We start from the raw sequence: 14,488 nt of genomic DNA on the forward strand, positions 1-14,488 counted from the left end.
TTAGCAATGCAGTACATTTACATTGAGGGGAAATCCACATTCCCATGAAAGGAAACTCTAGTATTCTTTCAGATCAATTTCTCTGTGTTTATAGAAATGTAAGTATTTTTACTTATGAAGTCTTTTCTTCTTGAACTTTTTAAAATTTAGCAATGTGACATGGGCATCACTGAAACTTACTCCATGTAATCACCCTTTTCTCTAAAATGGCTAAGAACTGTCTAACAGTTTGATGGAGACAGAAGTGTACCTTGTCTGATAGCCATTTAGGTGCTGGGGGAATATCTTGACTTTGCATGGTCATGTGCAAGTACTTTTGCATGACAAATTTGCTCCATCAAAAAAGGGTAGCACCATAGCAAACAACAGTGAAAGGATCAGTACAATCAACAAAGGAGGCAGAGTCAAATCTTATCACAAATTATCGTAGTGGTCATTGTGGTACAAAGATAGTTGACAAAAATTTCCATCTTAGCCGTTTCTAAGTATACAGCCATTCATGAAAACTACGATCACATTGTTGTGTGCTCAAAGCCCCAGACTTCCTTTTCCTGAAAAACTGAAATTTCATGCCATTTATAAATTGTATGATACATATATAGGGAATGGTATTCTTAATTTATATTCCTTCTCTCATTCTACAGAAAAAGAACTGATCTTATATTTTTTATCTTCCTTGCTCCTAGATTCCCAATTAAACTTCTATAATGGTTAATTTAATGTTATTGAAGATTCTTTCATAAAACAATGGCAATGGTATTACATACACATATGTAAGTTATTTAATCATTTCTTAAATTGAGTCCAGGTTGTTTTCCCTGGTTATTTTTACAAGTTACAGCCATAAATATTGACATTACACATCTTAATTACTTTTCTCTGTATAGTTTCATGCTAATCTCTTATGAAGCCAAAATCTATCAACATTTTTACATCCCTTGATGCAATATGTTATATTTTTTCTTTCTCTTATTGTGGGGAGCAACTCGGACTATAATGTTACTGGAATTAAGACTTATTCTATGCATCTGCTCTCCCACAATGTGGCGCTGGGAGAGGAGCGTACAGCTTCTACCCAGCTGCCTCTCACCAACTTGACAAGCTGCAAGAGCCGCTCCTGATTGGAGGAGAGCGGCGCGCTCGGCGTGTGGGTAGCAGAGCACGGATTGGTGGAGAGGACTATATAGGAGGAGAGAGACGGCATGGTGGCGTGGGTTGGTTGGAGAGTGCGTTGGAGAGTTCGCGGGGAAGTTCGTTACTTCGTTCTTTCTCATTTCTCTCTACTCATTCTTGCTTTGGGAGTTTGCTGTTTACTTATTCTTACTTTACTATAGAAAGGACTTGTAAAAAAAAAGGGAACAACAAGCGTCCGGTCCGGTGCGGCTCCTCCGCGTGTGGAGGAGCAGCACTTATTAAAGAGGATAGAGATTCTCTGGACATTTGTTAATCAATGGTAAAGCAAGTTCCTTGGGATAAGAAAGATATGCTTAACATACAAGAAGATAAACTTCATGATACTTGACTTGTATTCAAGTCTTGTCTGTAAATGTATAACAGGAGTTATTATTAGTAATTATCATTACAATGATACCTGTTTTTCTGGTTTGCCTTATCTTCCAGTTTCCTCTCCTCCCATTAACACCATCACTTTCCTTTTATGCAAATCAAGAAATAAGTAAGGATATAGATATATAAACTTTCACTAATATTGCCTCAGCCTGTGGATCTATAAATCTTGAAACTTTTTGCATTGAAAATATATATTGCATTTTAATCATTTATTTTCTGTTTTTTGATGCTGAAATAGGAAGAAAGATAGTACCTCTTAGGAGGTGACATAATACAGTAGCAAAGATTATTGCTTTCTGCATGTGTCTTTTTAGTGTGCCTTGTATTTAAAACAGGTTTAACTGTACTAAACGAAGTGCTGTAGCATGGCACTGTAGCATTAACAATGAAATGAACCTCTTTCCTTGTTATTTAAATAACCAATGACTGGATTTTTGACAGGCTGGCACTAATCCTGGTATGTTTTCATAATATAATAGAGAAAGAATATAATGAATCTACATAATGCATTCTAAAGGCAGGTATAATATTTTGTCAAAACTGATGAACAACAAGAACCAGAGACAGACATTCAATGTCGGAGCCAGTATTCAAACCACAGCAATTAACTTTCATAATTTTAATCATTAATTCACTGTTACAAAGTCAGAATCCATTCCTAGTCAGTCCCATTGCTTAATAGCTTGGGGCATATGCCTGAATCTATTCTTCAGCTCATATCCTATATTTGTATTTTCGTATTTTGAACCTAACATTTGAACATTCTGTTAATTTATGAAAACTTGCTTAGCAGATAATTCAAACCTAATATAATGCTATAATCCACCCCCTCCTTTGGCATTTAATTCATTCCAATCTCTATTTATAAAATCTCATTTTACTCAACTTTCCTATCATATGTTGAAAGCCTAGACATCTAACAAATGCTGGTCAATAAATTAAGATTTCCATAAAAATTATGGAAGAAAAAATATTTTTCTACTTTTGTGCAGCATTTGTTTTGATAATTGCATGAACATTTCAGCTATTTAACTTTTCTAATTCATTGTACAAATGTATGTCTATAATTTACTTTCAGCTATCATGAGAATACCATGTGGGTGTCAACCAGTCACCATGATCAGTCTAGGAAAGAGCTGAATCTAGAAGTTTGCTGAATCAACAAAGAAGGCAACATTCTAAAGATAAAAGCCCACAGCCTCACCTTGTAAGAATCTTTGGACTGGGTTGCTATTGGCCTGTGTTAAAATCAAAATGTTACTAATACAGAATGTTATTGAATTATTGTCAAAAGTTTCAGACAGGAACAAAGAAAATATTAACAGTTATCTGAGAGCTAAGGCCAGAAGGCATGATAGATGAGATCATTCTGTATATTCAACCTCTTGGAGTGATGTTGTGGCAAAGTTATCCTCTACATTTTAAAAGACCCATCCCTGTGGACTGAACTAAATATTTAATGCTTGGCTACATATTAAGCAAAGTATAATTGAATTCAAGATACATTTCAATAAATCTACTCTGATGACAATATGTGATATAGATACATTTCAATAAATCTACTCTGATGACAATATGTGATATAATAGAAAAAAAATGAAAATCACTGGACTTCAGCCTCTTGATTTTGGAAGACTAGTAGGCAAAATATATTTTTTCTATGCATGTTTAGAAACATCCAAAATTGAAATGTAGTCAAGTAAAATATAAAACCCATCTTCTAACTATGCACTTTAGTAAAAATATATGGAAATATGCAATGTAATAGAACTATTCATGTGTTTCAAAAAGTTTTGATATCAAAATAAACTTATGTTTTATTCTCACCTTTGGGAACACAATTGATGAATCAGTCGATATAGAAGCTATGCTACACTTTTGCCAAGTGTCTTTGCATGGTGTTTAGTTCTTTGTGCTGTGTGGGAGTTTAAGAATCACATTCCTGAGAATTTATGAAAAATTGCACATTGGAAATTTTCTTTGTTTAGAAATTTTTGAAGAGACTCAAATTATACTTTAAACTATACAATCTCTTGAAATATTTTATTAGAACAACAAATGATATTTTTGGAGATGACTTGAGTATGCTTGAGTTATTGTTATTACTTAACTGAACAACATTTTGTAATACTAGGACACAAAATGAAAGGAGAGAAAAGTTCCTTTTTGTTTAGAAAGAAAGACTGGGCTCAGCATGTTTAGACCAGTCTCTCTAGGTTATAATCAAAAGATTTCCCTCCTGTTAAAGTAAGCTGTGTACTTTCTTTGCCCTAGCTTATCCAGACAGATACTTCCACATGTTTTAATACCTAGGATACTGAGAATATGAAAAATAGAAACTGATACTAAATTGATTCTTTTCTTATATCATATAGAAAAAATAATTTATAGATGGAATCAAGGCTCAATCTTGTCTACAATTTTGAAAGCTTATACTGGAAGACTCGTTTCATTTACTTTGGATTTACATCCAATACTGGGAGTGCAAATTCATGGGATAACTCCATTTTTATTTTTTAAAGGATGTTAAAGAACATTATGCCAACAATTTGGGCAAGGATGAATTCACAAAACTGACAGAAAAGAAAAACATTTTACTATTTAATTTTTAAATTTTTAATATTTTAATAGTCACATGTGAATTTAAGAAATTTATATCATTTTATTTTGTCAAGATAATAGAAAGAAGTTAGCAATCACACACTTCTAAAAGCTATCTTGTTTTAACTAGACAGGATTACAATTCATTCCTTTTGATGGGTTTTGTCCCCACCCTCTGATTTATTACTAGCTGCTGTTCTGGTTTTTTGTTTGTTTGTTTTTCCCAAATTGTTTTTAAAGGACTCAACTTCAACTAGTTTCTTGGCTCTGCCTCTCTGGGAACCTCAGTCCAGGCTGCTGCATCTGGATGTTCCTTACGGATGTAAATGTTGCTTTGCATAAGAGAAAGAAAAAGAAAGAAGAAAGAAAGGGAGGGAGGAAGGAAGGGAGGAAGAAATGTCATTCTAAATATCTTCTAGAGATAACTAAAGGCATAATTAGCTTCCCTTGTATCTTCTTTTATAATAGCCTTATGATATATATTTTCAGAAAATATAGCATAATCAAATCTTTCCAGCTTAATTTAAGAGATGAACCTAAGCCTAATAACAAAACCTAGTGAGTAGAACAAAAATAGATACAAAACTATAGCACCAAAGGTTGTAGAAGAAAAAAAAAACTATTAACATATTTAAAATCAAATCCAGAAAAAAAAGTAAAATAAATATTAATCCCTGGATATTTCTCCTAGAATTCTGGTTACGTGTGTTTGTGTGTGTGTGTCTTCTCAACTGTTAAGATTTGTACTTTTTCATGCTTTGTGATGGCACTTATAATACTTTCACTACTAAGGTAGGACTCTCTGGTGTTGGGCATTGCCTAAACTTTCCATTACAATATGGTGCCTGGCGGATGTTCAAGGGGCGTGTTTGCGGCTGCTGCGGTTAAGATCAGACCACCGGCAGGGATAGGTCTGCTTTAGTTCCAGACATGAGGACAATGAGTGATCCCTATACTTTGCTTAATGCCCCTGTGTGTGGTCCACCCATGCCTGCGTAACCTTCTCACTGATTGGCTCCCCTACTGCGCATGTCTTTGGTAAGCTTTATAAGCCTGCACACTTCTTCAATAAAGCGGTCCCTGCTTCGACAGAACTCACGGGTGCTTGTGGTGTGTTCTCACCCGTTGACCTTACCTCTCCCATTCGCCTTGTTGGGGAGTGCTTTCGCTGCCCCTGCTGGTCAGGGGTTAGCATCTGGCTTGAGACCCTGACAAGTGGTGCCCAATGTGGGGCATGAGGGACTCAAATGAGCCCTAAAGAAGGACTGACTCTGGCTGGAGAGAAGGACTGACTGTGGCCTAAGTGAAAGTACTGGCGGACATGCCTAAGCAAGCCTCTGGAGGTAAGGTATCCCAGGAAGGATGGGGCAATCTCATGCTAAGTTTGAGGACCCAGTGCCTAAGGCACTGAGATACATACTAAAGACTCAAGGCTTAAAGCCACACAAAAAATCTTGCACAGCTAAGCCGGTTGATAGGAAACAGATGGGCTGGGTGGCCTTTGATGAGGAATGTTAGGCGGCTCATAAGTCCCCAGAGGCAGTTAAAACTCAGGTAGAGCCTTCAGGTGTGGCGGTAACCTCTAAAGGCCCAGCGCTGCCTCAACCCACCGCCTCAACCCACCATGCCTCCAATTACAGAGGGGAAGTTTGGCCTAGTGCCACCCATGTGGCCACCCCTTTATGGGTATTCCCCTCCCTTGGATCACCCACCACCATCTGATAAACAGCATGCCTACCTAACCCCATGGCCAGTCCTGCTAAGGCCCCAGCGGGCACAGTCCTCCCTGTAAATGGGGGACCACAGCCTTTCTCTGCACTCTCTTCCAGTCAACGTGGCCTGCCACACCCACGCAGGCATGGCCATAACATAGGGTCAGATATTTAAAGGCAGCCAAGGAGATTTCTAAAAATGGCAAAATTCTGTGGACTTTGGATTCCAAAATTTGGATCCCAAGCTTTTGCATGTAGCTTTAAAGATGCCCTGATGCAGTCTCCGTACTAAAAAGGGTAGCTGCAAAAGTTGTTCCAGAGAACTAAGGAGCTTCTAAATAAAAGCTCCGGTATTGGGAATTACTGATGACAGGATTCTATGGAATTTGGATTCCAAGATTTGTATTCCAAACTTTTGTGTATAGCTTTAAAGAGGCCCTGATGCAGACTTTGTACTGAAAAGGGTAGCTACAAAAGTTGTTAATGGATTCCAGGATTTGGATTCTAAGCCTTGTGTTTGCTTAAAAGCCTCTGAAACAGACACTGTGCTGGACAGGGGAGCTGCAAAGGTTTTCCAAGAAATCAAGGAGTTCCTAACAAAAACTCCAACATTAGAAATTCCTGAGCAAGCCATTCATAAGAAGATCCTCTTCAGATCAGCTTCAGGTTAAATAAAAGGGACCTTACCAGGTACTTTTAAACATGACTACCTCCGTGAAGTTTGGATTAAACGTCTACCTTTTAAGTCTTCACAGGTGAAGACATGCCTGACTGTTCCTACAAGCCAATCAGAAACCTTAAATACTTCATAGCAAAAAGGACAAGTAAAACTTTTGTCTTGATTTCTTTAGGGGGAGCACTCCCTAGGGCTGCATTTTTTTCTCTCTATTTCCAATTCAATGCCTCTCCTCACTGGGAGGGGGAGGAGGGACAATGCCCCTGGCTATTACTGGCCTTATCTAAGGGAGGGAGAACCTTAATCCATTAACCCTTTCCCACCTTATGGTCTTTCTTTTTGCAGTTAATGAAACTTTTCCTCCAGCCCTACAGAAGTCTCTCATTCTCTGTCACTTTGTTTTAAGATGTGTTTCCCTGTCCTAAGCAATAGGCTCTTACGCTGATGATCAACTCTTTTCTGTGCTACAGTAGCTGACTTATCTGATGAGAGTTTGCACGTGTCTTGAAGGTTTCACATTTTATTGGATTTGTCTGTCTTTAATGTTTGAGTGATTACTTTGAATCTGATCAGATCTAGTCCATAGCCATGGTTAAAATGCTCACATGGGCCCCAGTTCTTGTCCCAGCTGCTCCACTTCCAATCCAGCTCTCTTTTATGGCCTGGGAAAGTCGTGGAAGATGGCCCAAGTGCTTGGGCCCCTGCACCCACATGGGAGAACCAGAAGAAGCTCCTGGCTTCTGGCTTCAGATCCGCACAGCTCCAGCCATTGTGGCCATCGAGGGAGTAAACCAGCAGGCGGAAGTTTCACTCTCTATCTCTCCCTTTCACTGTCTGTAACTCTACCTCTCAAGTATATTACAGGCTGGTGCACTGCCAGGATGGTGGGACGATGGCATTCTTCAACAAAAAGCACCAGAGACAAGTTGGTTCACCCTCCAATGGCCGCCTGTGGCGGGCATACTGCGGCTGGTGTGTTGTGGCCAGCACACCACGCCAATCCGAAGCCAGGAGCCAGGTGCTTCCTCCTGGTCTTCCATGGGGGTGCAGGGCCCAAGGACCTGGGCCATCCTCCACTGCCTTCCCGGGCCACAGCAGAGAGCTGGACTGGAAGAGGAGCAACTGGGACAGAACCAGCGCCCCAACCAGGACTAGAACCCAGGGTGCCGACGCCGAAGGCGGAGGATTAGCCTAGTGAGCCGTGGCGCCGGCCAAGCACACCTTCAAAAGGGCAAGCAGAGAGGCCATAACTCATTCAGGGCAACACTAACTCTATAGGATAGAGCCAATATTGGTGCCACTATGCTTCTCCAATCAGCTTGAAGATTATGTAGCCTATGGTAGTCTTCCTGATGGGCCTGGGCCACACCCAGGAACAGTTTACCTGATTGGCAATTACAGTGTCCTTAACAGGGAGTGGGAGTGGGGGTGGGGAGTGGCAGGGGATAAATGTGCTTGGGACTCCTGCCACCCGCCAGCAGTCAGGCTAGCTTCCCGCATGGCAGGCAGTTTCACAATATCACCCCCATCTCCCCTGTCTGTTTTAGGGAAGACTATCTCTACAGCCAAAATTTCAATCAATCAGTAGCCTTTTGCTCAGTAGATGTGACCCTGCTTAACATGGCACAGCAAAAGCGCCAACTCACAATAAGGTTTGGGTTAAATTGAAGAATGCCTGGCAGTGGGATTAAGGGCAGAGAGGGAAAAGAAGGGAAAAGGGGCTAGGCCCACCATGTTTCAGGCCTTTGATCCGCTTTTAAAGAGGAGTGGTTAGTCTGACTGGTGGGTGGGCACACAGATGTGGTCAAATAGGAGCATGAGGTCACAGGGCGGGAGGTGGTGAAAGTGTGGTCTTCCAACTGATCCTGTTTGCCTGCCTACATCACTCTCCCCTCAGAGACTCCATTCCCCTAATCCTAAGGGATGTTGAAGGGCATAGAATCAGCACATCTTCTACAGCTGCTTCCTGGAATGAGGGGTGCAGCACAGGCCCTGCCTGTCCTGGGTCTGGAAGTCTCTGCCTATTTCATCTAACAAATTCACTTTGTGAGCTGGAGCAGTCTCAGTCACCACCAATGTCTGTGTCCCCTGTATAGTCAGTTACTCCCAGAAGTTGTTGAGCTCTGAAACATAGAAGTTTGTTAATTAGTATAAACAAAACTGGAACAAGACCAGTTGTGAGTAGAGTGCCCCTTAAGATGAAAAGAACATATCTTACAGACTCCCAGAAGGTGGTGATAGATTATAAACCCATTTAGCTTGAGCATAGAGAATTATAATAGAACACATTAGGAGTTTTATTGTCAATAAGAGTTCCCAGAGAGAATCAAAAGAAGCAGGTACAGCATGTCTGCTTTAAGGTGCAGCAGTGTTGATGTGAGGAAAGCAAAGGCCTTACTTATCTTTTTTGCTTAAGATCTCTGATTGGCTTACAGGAACAATCAGGCATGTCTTTTGAGTTCACCTGTGAAGACTGAAGGGCTAGAAGTTTAATCCTAATTTTACTGAGGTAGTTGTGTTCAGTAGCACTTGGTAGGTCCTTTCCATTTAAGCTATAACTGATCTGAAGAGAATCTTTTTTATGAATGACTTGCTCAGGAATTCCTAATGTGGGAGCTTTTGTTAAAAGCTCTTTAATTCCTTGGAACACCTTTTGCAGTTCCCCTTTGCAGCACAGTGTCTGCATCAGGGCCTCTTAAAGCACATACAAAGGCTTGGAATCCAAATTGCACAGAATCTTGCTGTTCCCAGAAATATCTTTAACTCTTTTTATGTAGAATAGCTTCCTTTACCTTGACTGAAAGGGCACACCTTTTTGGAGTTAGGACATATTCCAGGTAATCTACCTGTAGTTTAGAAACCTGAGCTTGGTTTGGGAAGTTCTGTTTCCTGACTGTCCCAGATTTTGGGTTTAGGGGATGCATTGAAACATCATTAGTCCTGAGGCCTTTGATCATTCTGTCCTCTGTATTTGACCTTATGTTAAAACATACCAGATAGGAATATCACAGAAATTTATATTCAAGGGCTCAAGTTTAAGACATTTAATAAACTTCGAAGAATCACCTAAGAATACAGTCAGTAAAATTCAACATTTAGACACATGACACATAAAAATATAATATGCTAGAAAAAGGTAAATCTTTGGAACAAGTTTTACCATTAATGCTAATACTATAGCTTTTTGAGGACACAGGTCCTGCTGGGAAGTTAGTACACAGTGACTTTCTCCATGTAAGGACACTTTTTGCACAAGTTTTCAGCTTTCCTTGCTTGAAATGCTCTCATGGGCTTTTCAGCCAGACCAGAATGCCTTTAGGGCTGACTCCGAGGTTACTGAGAGTTACTTAAAGCAGTTGCCATTTTATGAGTTTGCGGTATGGACTCCTTCCCATGTTGGAGCATTCAGTCCTCTTTAATCCTATTTTATTAGCAGTAAACACCTAATCCTACTGATATGATCACTTTAACAGTTAGTCCTATCTGTATGATTACTTTAAAACTTAATCCAATCTATATGATCACTTTAACACTTAATATGTTACTTTTACCATCTAACCCAATGGGATTTGGGATCCCATTGCAAGTTTTTAAACTGTACTCTTAGAAGTAAGTCTGTAGGAATACATGGAGGACTACACAAATTTACAGTTTCTTTGTAGGACCTGAGACGATGAAAACAAACATAGCTCTTTGCAAACTTAATTATCCTTAAGCATTTGACATGGATACATTGTATTGTAATTCCTTTACCATTTGACTAAGCAATATTTGTTCTACAATACAGATGATATGTGTATGTGTGTGTGTATACATATATATATATATAGCTCTATTAATCAGCTGTATGGAATATGGCAGGCCATGGGGGCCACCATCTAGCTGTGGAGTCTGTTGCCCATCTTCACAGTGGGAAGTGGAGCATCAGCTATGTTTAAGGCTTCACCTTCCTGATGCTCACTTGTTTCCTGGCAACCAAACCAGTTACCCAACTGGAAATTAGCAATTGAAAGCATGCCTGTTTTGAAAATCAAAAACCCAGGAACATAGCTGAAATTTTCAGTACCTTTTTAACCATTAATAAGAAATAAAAGTTTTTTTTTAAACATTTTAACCTTCCATAAGTTCAGAGACCTCGAAAAGAAATCAATCGATGTTTTTCCAAAAGCTGCCAGTGGAAAAACCCATCCAAATCCTGCCATTTGTCTGTTATGAATGAAAAAGCATACAAGCCGTGGAGCAACTGCAATCTTTTTCCTCCAGCAGAGTTTGGTTGGCTCCAGCCCTGAGCCCATGCTGGCAAGGAGCCAGGTGGGCATTCTGGGAATGGCTCAGTCCCCACAAGCTCACCCAAGCAGCCTGAAACTGGGGAGAGGGGTATCTGAGGTCTCTGCCTCAGTTGCCTCAGTCCCCACCCCTGGTCCAAGCACCTACCCACCAGAGCACCCATCCCAGGCCCTGCTGGAGCAGTGGGAAGGCCCTGCCCACAGGACTGGAAGGGTGTACAAACTCCATCCAGATCCAGCACAATGTGTAAACTGCCCCTCCCCTAGATGTGATAAGGCACCCAGGACAGTTGCGCTTTCCCCATTGGAGCTCCCTCCACAAGCTGTGGCTCCCTGTACAGACAGGGACAGGGTGGGAAGTAGAATGATAAGCAAAGTTAGAAAACGTGGGCAGCCGTTTCTCAGCATGTCCACATGGGGGATTCTGTGGTACCTAGAAATGGGAGGAGCTATCCTTTCTCCTAGCAGAGAGGTTTTTGGGCCAGAGCACAGCGTGGGTCCCTAGAACAGGATGGAGTTATCCTCTTCACCTAGCATAGACAGATTGGGGGCCTGATCAGCGGGCGATGCCCCCTCATCTAGGTGCCCCCCACCCTTTGCCTACCTTATGTGTTCAGGGCCTTGTTCAGGCCCCAGTTGCAGATTCATCCTGCGATGCCCCTGCACTGCCGGGATGGTGGGGCGACGCGGTTCGTCAACAAGAAGCAAAAAAGACAAGTTGTGGTGAATATGTCTGTTTATTAATAATTGTCGCTCCCCCTCTTCGTGGAGGAACGACACAGGACCCTGCGCTGTTCTTTTATCTGCTCGGCCCTCCCCGGGTTTGCTGCTGGTTTTTCCCGGGTTGGCTACTGTCCCTTCCACCTCCGTGGAAGGGCGGTTCCCCCTGGCCACTTTCCCCACTTCCGCAGGGGAGCAGCACACCGCCGGCCGGCTCTCTCGGGGGCTGCACAGGTGTTCCTCTTAGATGTTCCTCTTAGATGTTCCTGGTGCATGCCGTCTCTCTCCTCCTTTATAGTCCTCCTCTGCCAATCCCAACTCGGCTGCCCACACGCCGAGTACGCTGCTCTCCTCCAATCAGGAGCAAGTCCTACAGTTTATTGGCTGAACTGGAGGCAGCTGTGTAGAAGCTGTTTTCTTCTCTCCCAGCGCCATATTGTGGGAGAGCAGATGCATAGAATAAGTCTTAATTCGAGTAACTTAGTCTAGTCCGGGTTGCTCCCCACAAATAATCAAGCACACCTTTTAAAGGGCAGGCAGAGGGGGCATAGATAATTCAGGGCAACACTGATTCAATAGGATAGAGCAGATATTGGCGCTGCTATGCCTCTCCAATCAGCTTGAAGGTCACGTAGGCTATGGTACCCTTCCTGATGGGCCTGGGCAACACCCCGGAGCAGTTTACCTGATTGGCAATTATGGGGCCCTTTAACAGGGAGAGGTGGGGATGGGGTGGGGTGTGGGTGTGGAAGTGAAATTTGCCTGGGGCTCCTGCCACCTGCGGGCAGTCAGGCAGTCTCATAGGATCACCCACAATAAATAAATAAAATCTTTAAAAATAAATAAATTAATAAATTACATTAGAATGCCAAGTGTATTAAAAATAAATACAAACAAGGTAACTAAAAGTTTTCTTGTGTTCTTTAAATATATCCTTTAGTATTATTAAGTGCTCTTTGTTAAACTGTGAAGTTTTGTTGGTTGGTGTATTAAATACATTCTCATCTTATGATACTTTCAGCCTAGAATTATGAGTATTTGTATATGAAAATGATTCATTGATTGTTTAACTGTGAAGTTTTGTTGGTTGGTGTATTAAATACATTCTCAACTTATGATACTTTCAGCCTAGAATTATGAGTATTTGTATATGAAAATGATTCATTGATTTTGTTGACAATTATTAAGCTGATCGAACATTATTTGATGTTGATCAATTTGTGTCTTGTTTACATGTTGCAGTGATTTTCTATATTTTTTATGATGGGATGGAGAATATACAAAAGATGAATGTGTTATGCTTAGGAAAATAAACTCTCAAGTCAGGAAGACAGGAACTCAGCAATTAGCAGAGGCATGGGATCAGTTAAGATCAGATAAATTGGTAAAAATTTTTCAAAAATTCTAGGCCAGATAATATGAAACTTGGAATTCGCTTTCTCAGTTATGAAGAGATCATGAAGTTCCAAGAGTCAATAAAATGAAACATGCGGTAGAATATATTTCAGTCTTAAAAACAGAATGAAGAATAGCTGATTTGTACCTGATGTGCCTTGCCCACTTCTTTATTGGAGGATGTTCAACAAAGCTCACTGTCTCTTCCAGTCAATTATTTTCACTTCCTATGATGCTACCCATAGCTTGTTGCTTCCTGAAACACTAGAGTTTTTACCGTATTAATGCTGAGTATGTAAGGGGCTGGTATTACTCAAAGCTGATATCCCATATGACCCAGAGGATGAAGATCTCTCTCTCTCTCTTTCTGTCTCTCTCTCTCTCTTTCCTCCCTTCCCTCCCACCTTTCCTCTCTCCCTCACTCTCTTTGTAACTCTGTCTTTCTTTTTTTCAAAATTTTCATTTAAGGTATATAAGTTTCACGTATTTCATATATACAGGGAGAGGGAGAGAGAGGAAAGAGAGAAATGACAGATTCAAGTCTTGATAAGCAAAACAAAACAAACAATTAAAAAGAGTGAGAGCCTGGGGCATTTAATATCTTAACTGTTTACTCTCCCTAGCCCAGAGTCACAGAAGTCCACAAAAGGTGGATGCTGTCTAGACCAAAGGTCTATTTCTCCCCACAACTCCCAGTTGAACATTATATCAGCCACAGCCCCTGTTACTCAATAGAGGGTTTGAATCATCGTATCTTTTTCACAGCAGCCCTGCTCTGTATTTCAAAAACTAATTCCAGAGAAATGAGGCAAATAGTCTCCTTCCTTTCATCTAGTATATTCTCATTACAAGCAGGGGTCCTAATCATGCATAGCACACCGGAATTCTAATTCCCAAGTCATTGCCTTATAATATCCATGGCTATCATTCAGGGACTGGGGATTCCCTGATGGGAGTAACACAGATTGTAGGTTAGTTATTTACTCCTCAAGTGGATGTCACTCACGGAAAAGTGTGCTTGCATTTGCTATATTATTTAATGTATGAGAAATGGCCAAGTAGGCAAATTAATAGAAACAAATTAGTAATTACCTAGGACAGAAGAAACCATCAATTGAAGTGGAGGGGGCACAAATAAGAATGGGTACAGGGCTACTTTTCCAGCAATAAGATATTAAAAAATTAATAGTTACACATTCATGTAAATGTTCTATGAAATAATGAATTAAACATTTTATTTGATGCTTTGCATGTATGTGAATTATATTTTATCAGTGTTATTACAAAGAATGTCCTTTGAAACATGTTATCCAAGAAATGAGAATAAGCTGCACAATTATTTTCTCTCTGCTTCGCTGTCATGGAGATTGCAGATGCAAGCCACCACACTTGCCAGCGCTTTGGGACCTGCTCTAAAATCTCTTACATAGCACAGTTTACACACCCAGGTCATTGTGTTAGGGCTGGATGAATCACTTAATCATAAAAGAGATCATAAAGTACTCACTTAAACAGGACTATAAATAATT

General features: G+C 40.7%; 1 protein-coding gene across 1 annotated transcript in view; it reads left to right on the top strand.

Annotated features, from left to right (window-relative positions):
- The first annotated feature begins 5,208 nt into the window (after positions 1 to 5,208).
- LOC138843067 (UDP-glucuronosyltransferase 2B16-like) overlaps positions 5,209 to 14,488 on the top strand; it is a 28,952-nt gene continuing 19,672 nt past the window's right edge. Inside the window, exon 1 of the mRNA XM_070048068.2 lies at positions 5,209 to 5,513. The gene's annotated coding sequence lies outside the window, so the exon portion shown is untranslated. The remainder of the gene's footprint in view (positions 5,514 to 14,488) is intronic.

The sequence above is a fragment of the Oryctolagus cuniculus genome, chromosome 8 (genome assembly GCF_051225735.1).
Source record: "Oryctolagus cuniculus isolate XC-2025 breed Fujian yellow rabbit chromosome 8, ASM5122573v1, whole genome shotgun sequence".
Taxonomy (NCBI): domain Eukaryota; kingdom Metazoa; phylum Chordata; class Mammalia; order Lagomorpha; family Leporidae; genus Oryctolagus; species Oryctolagus cuniculus.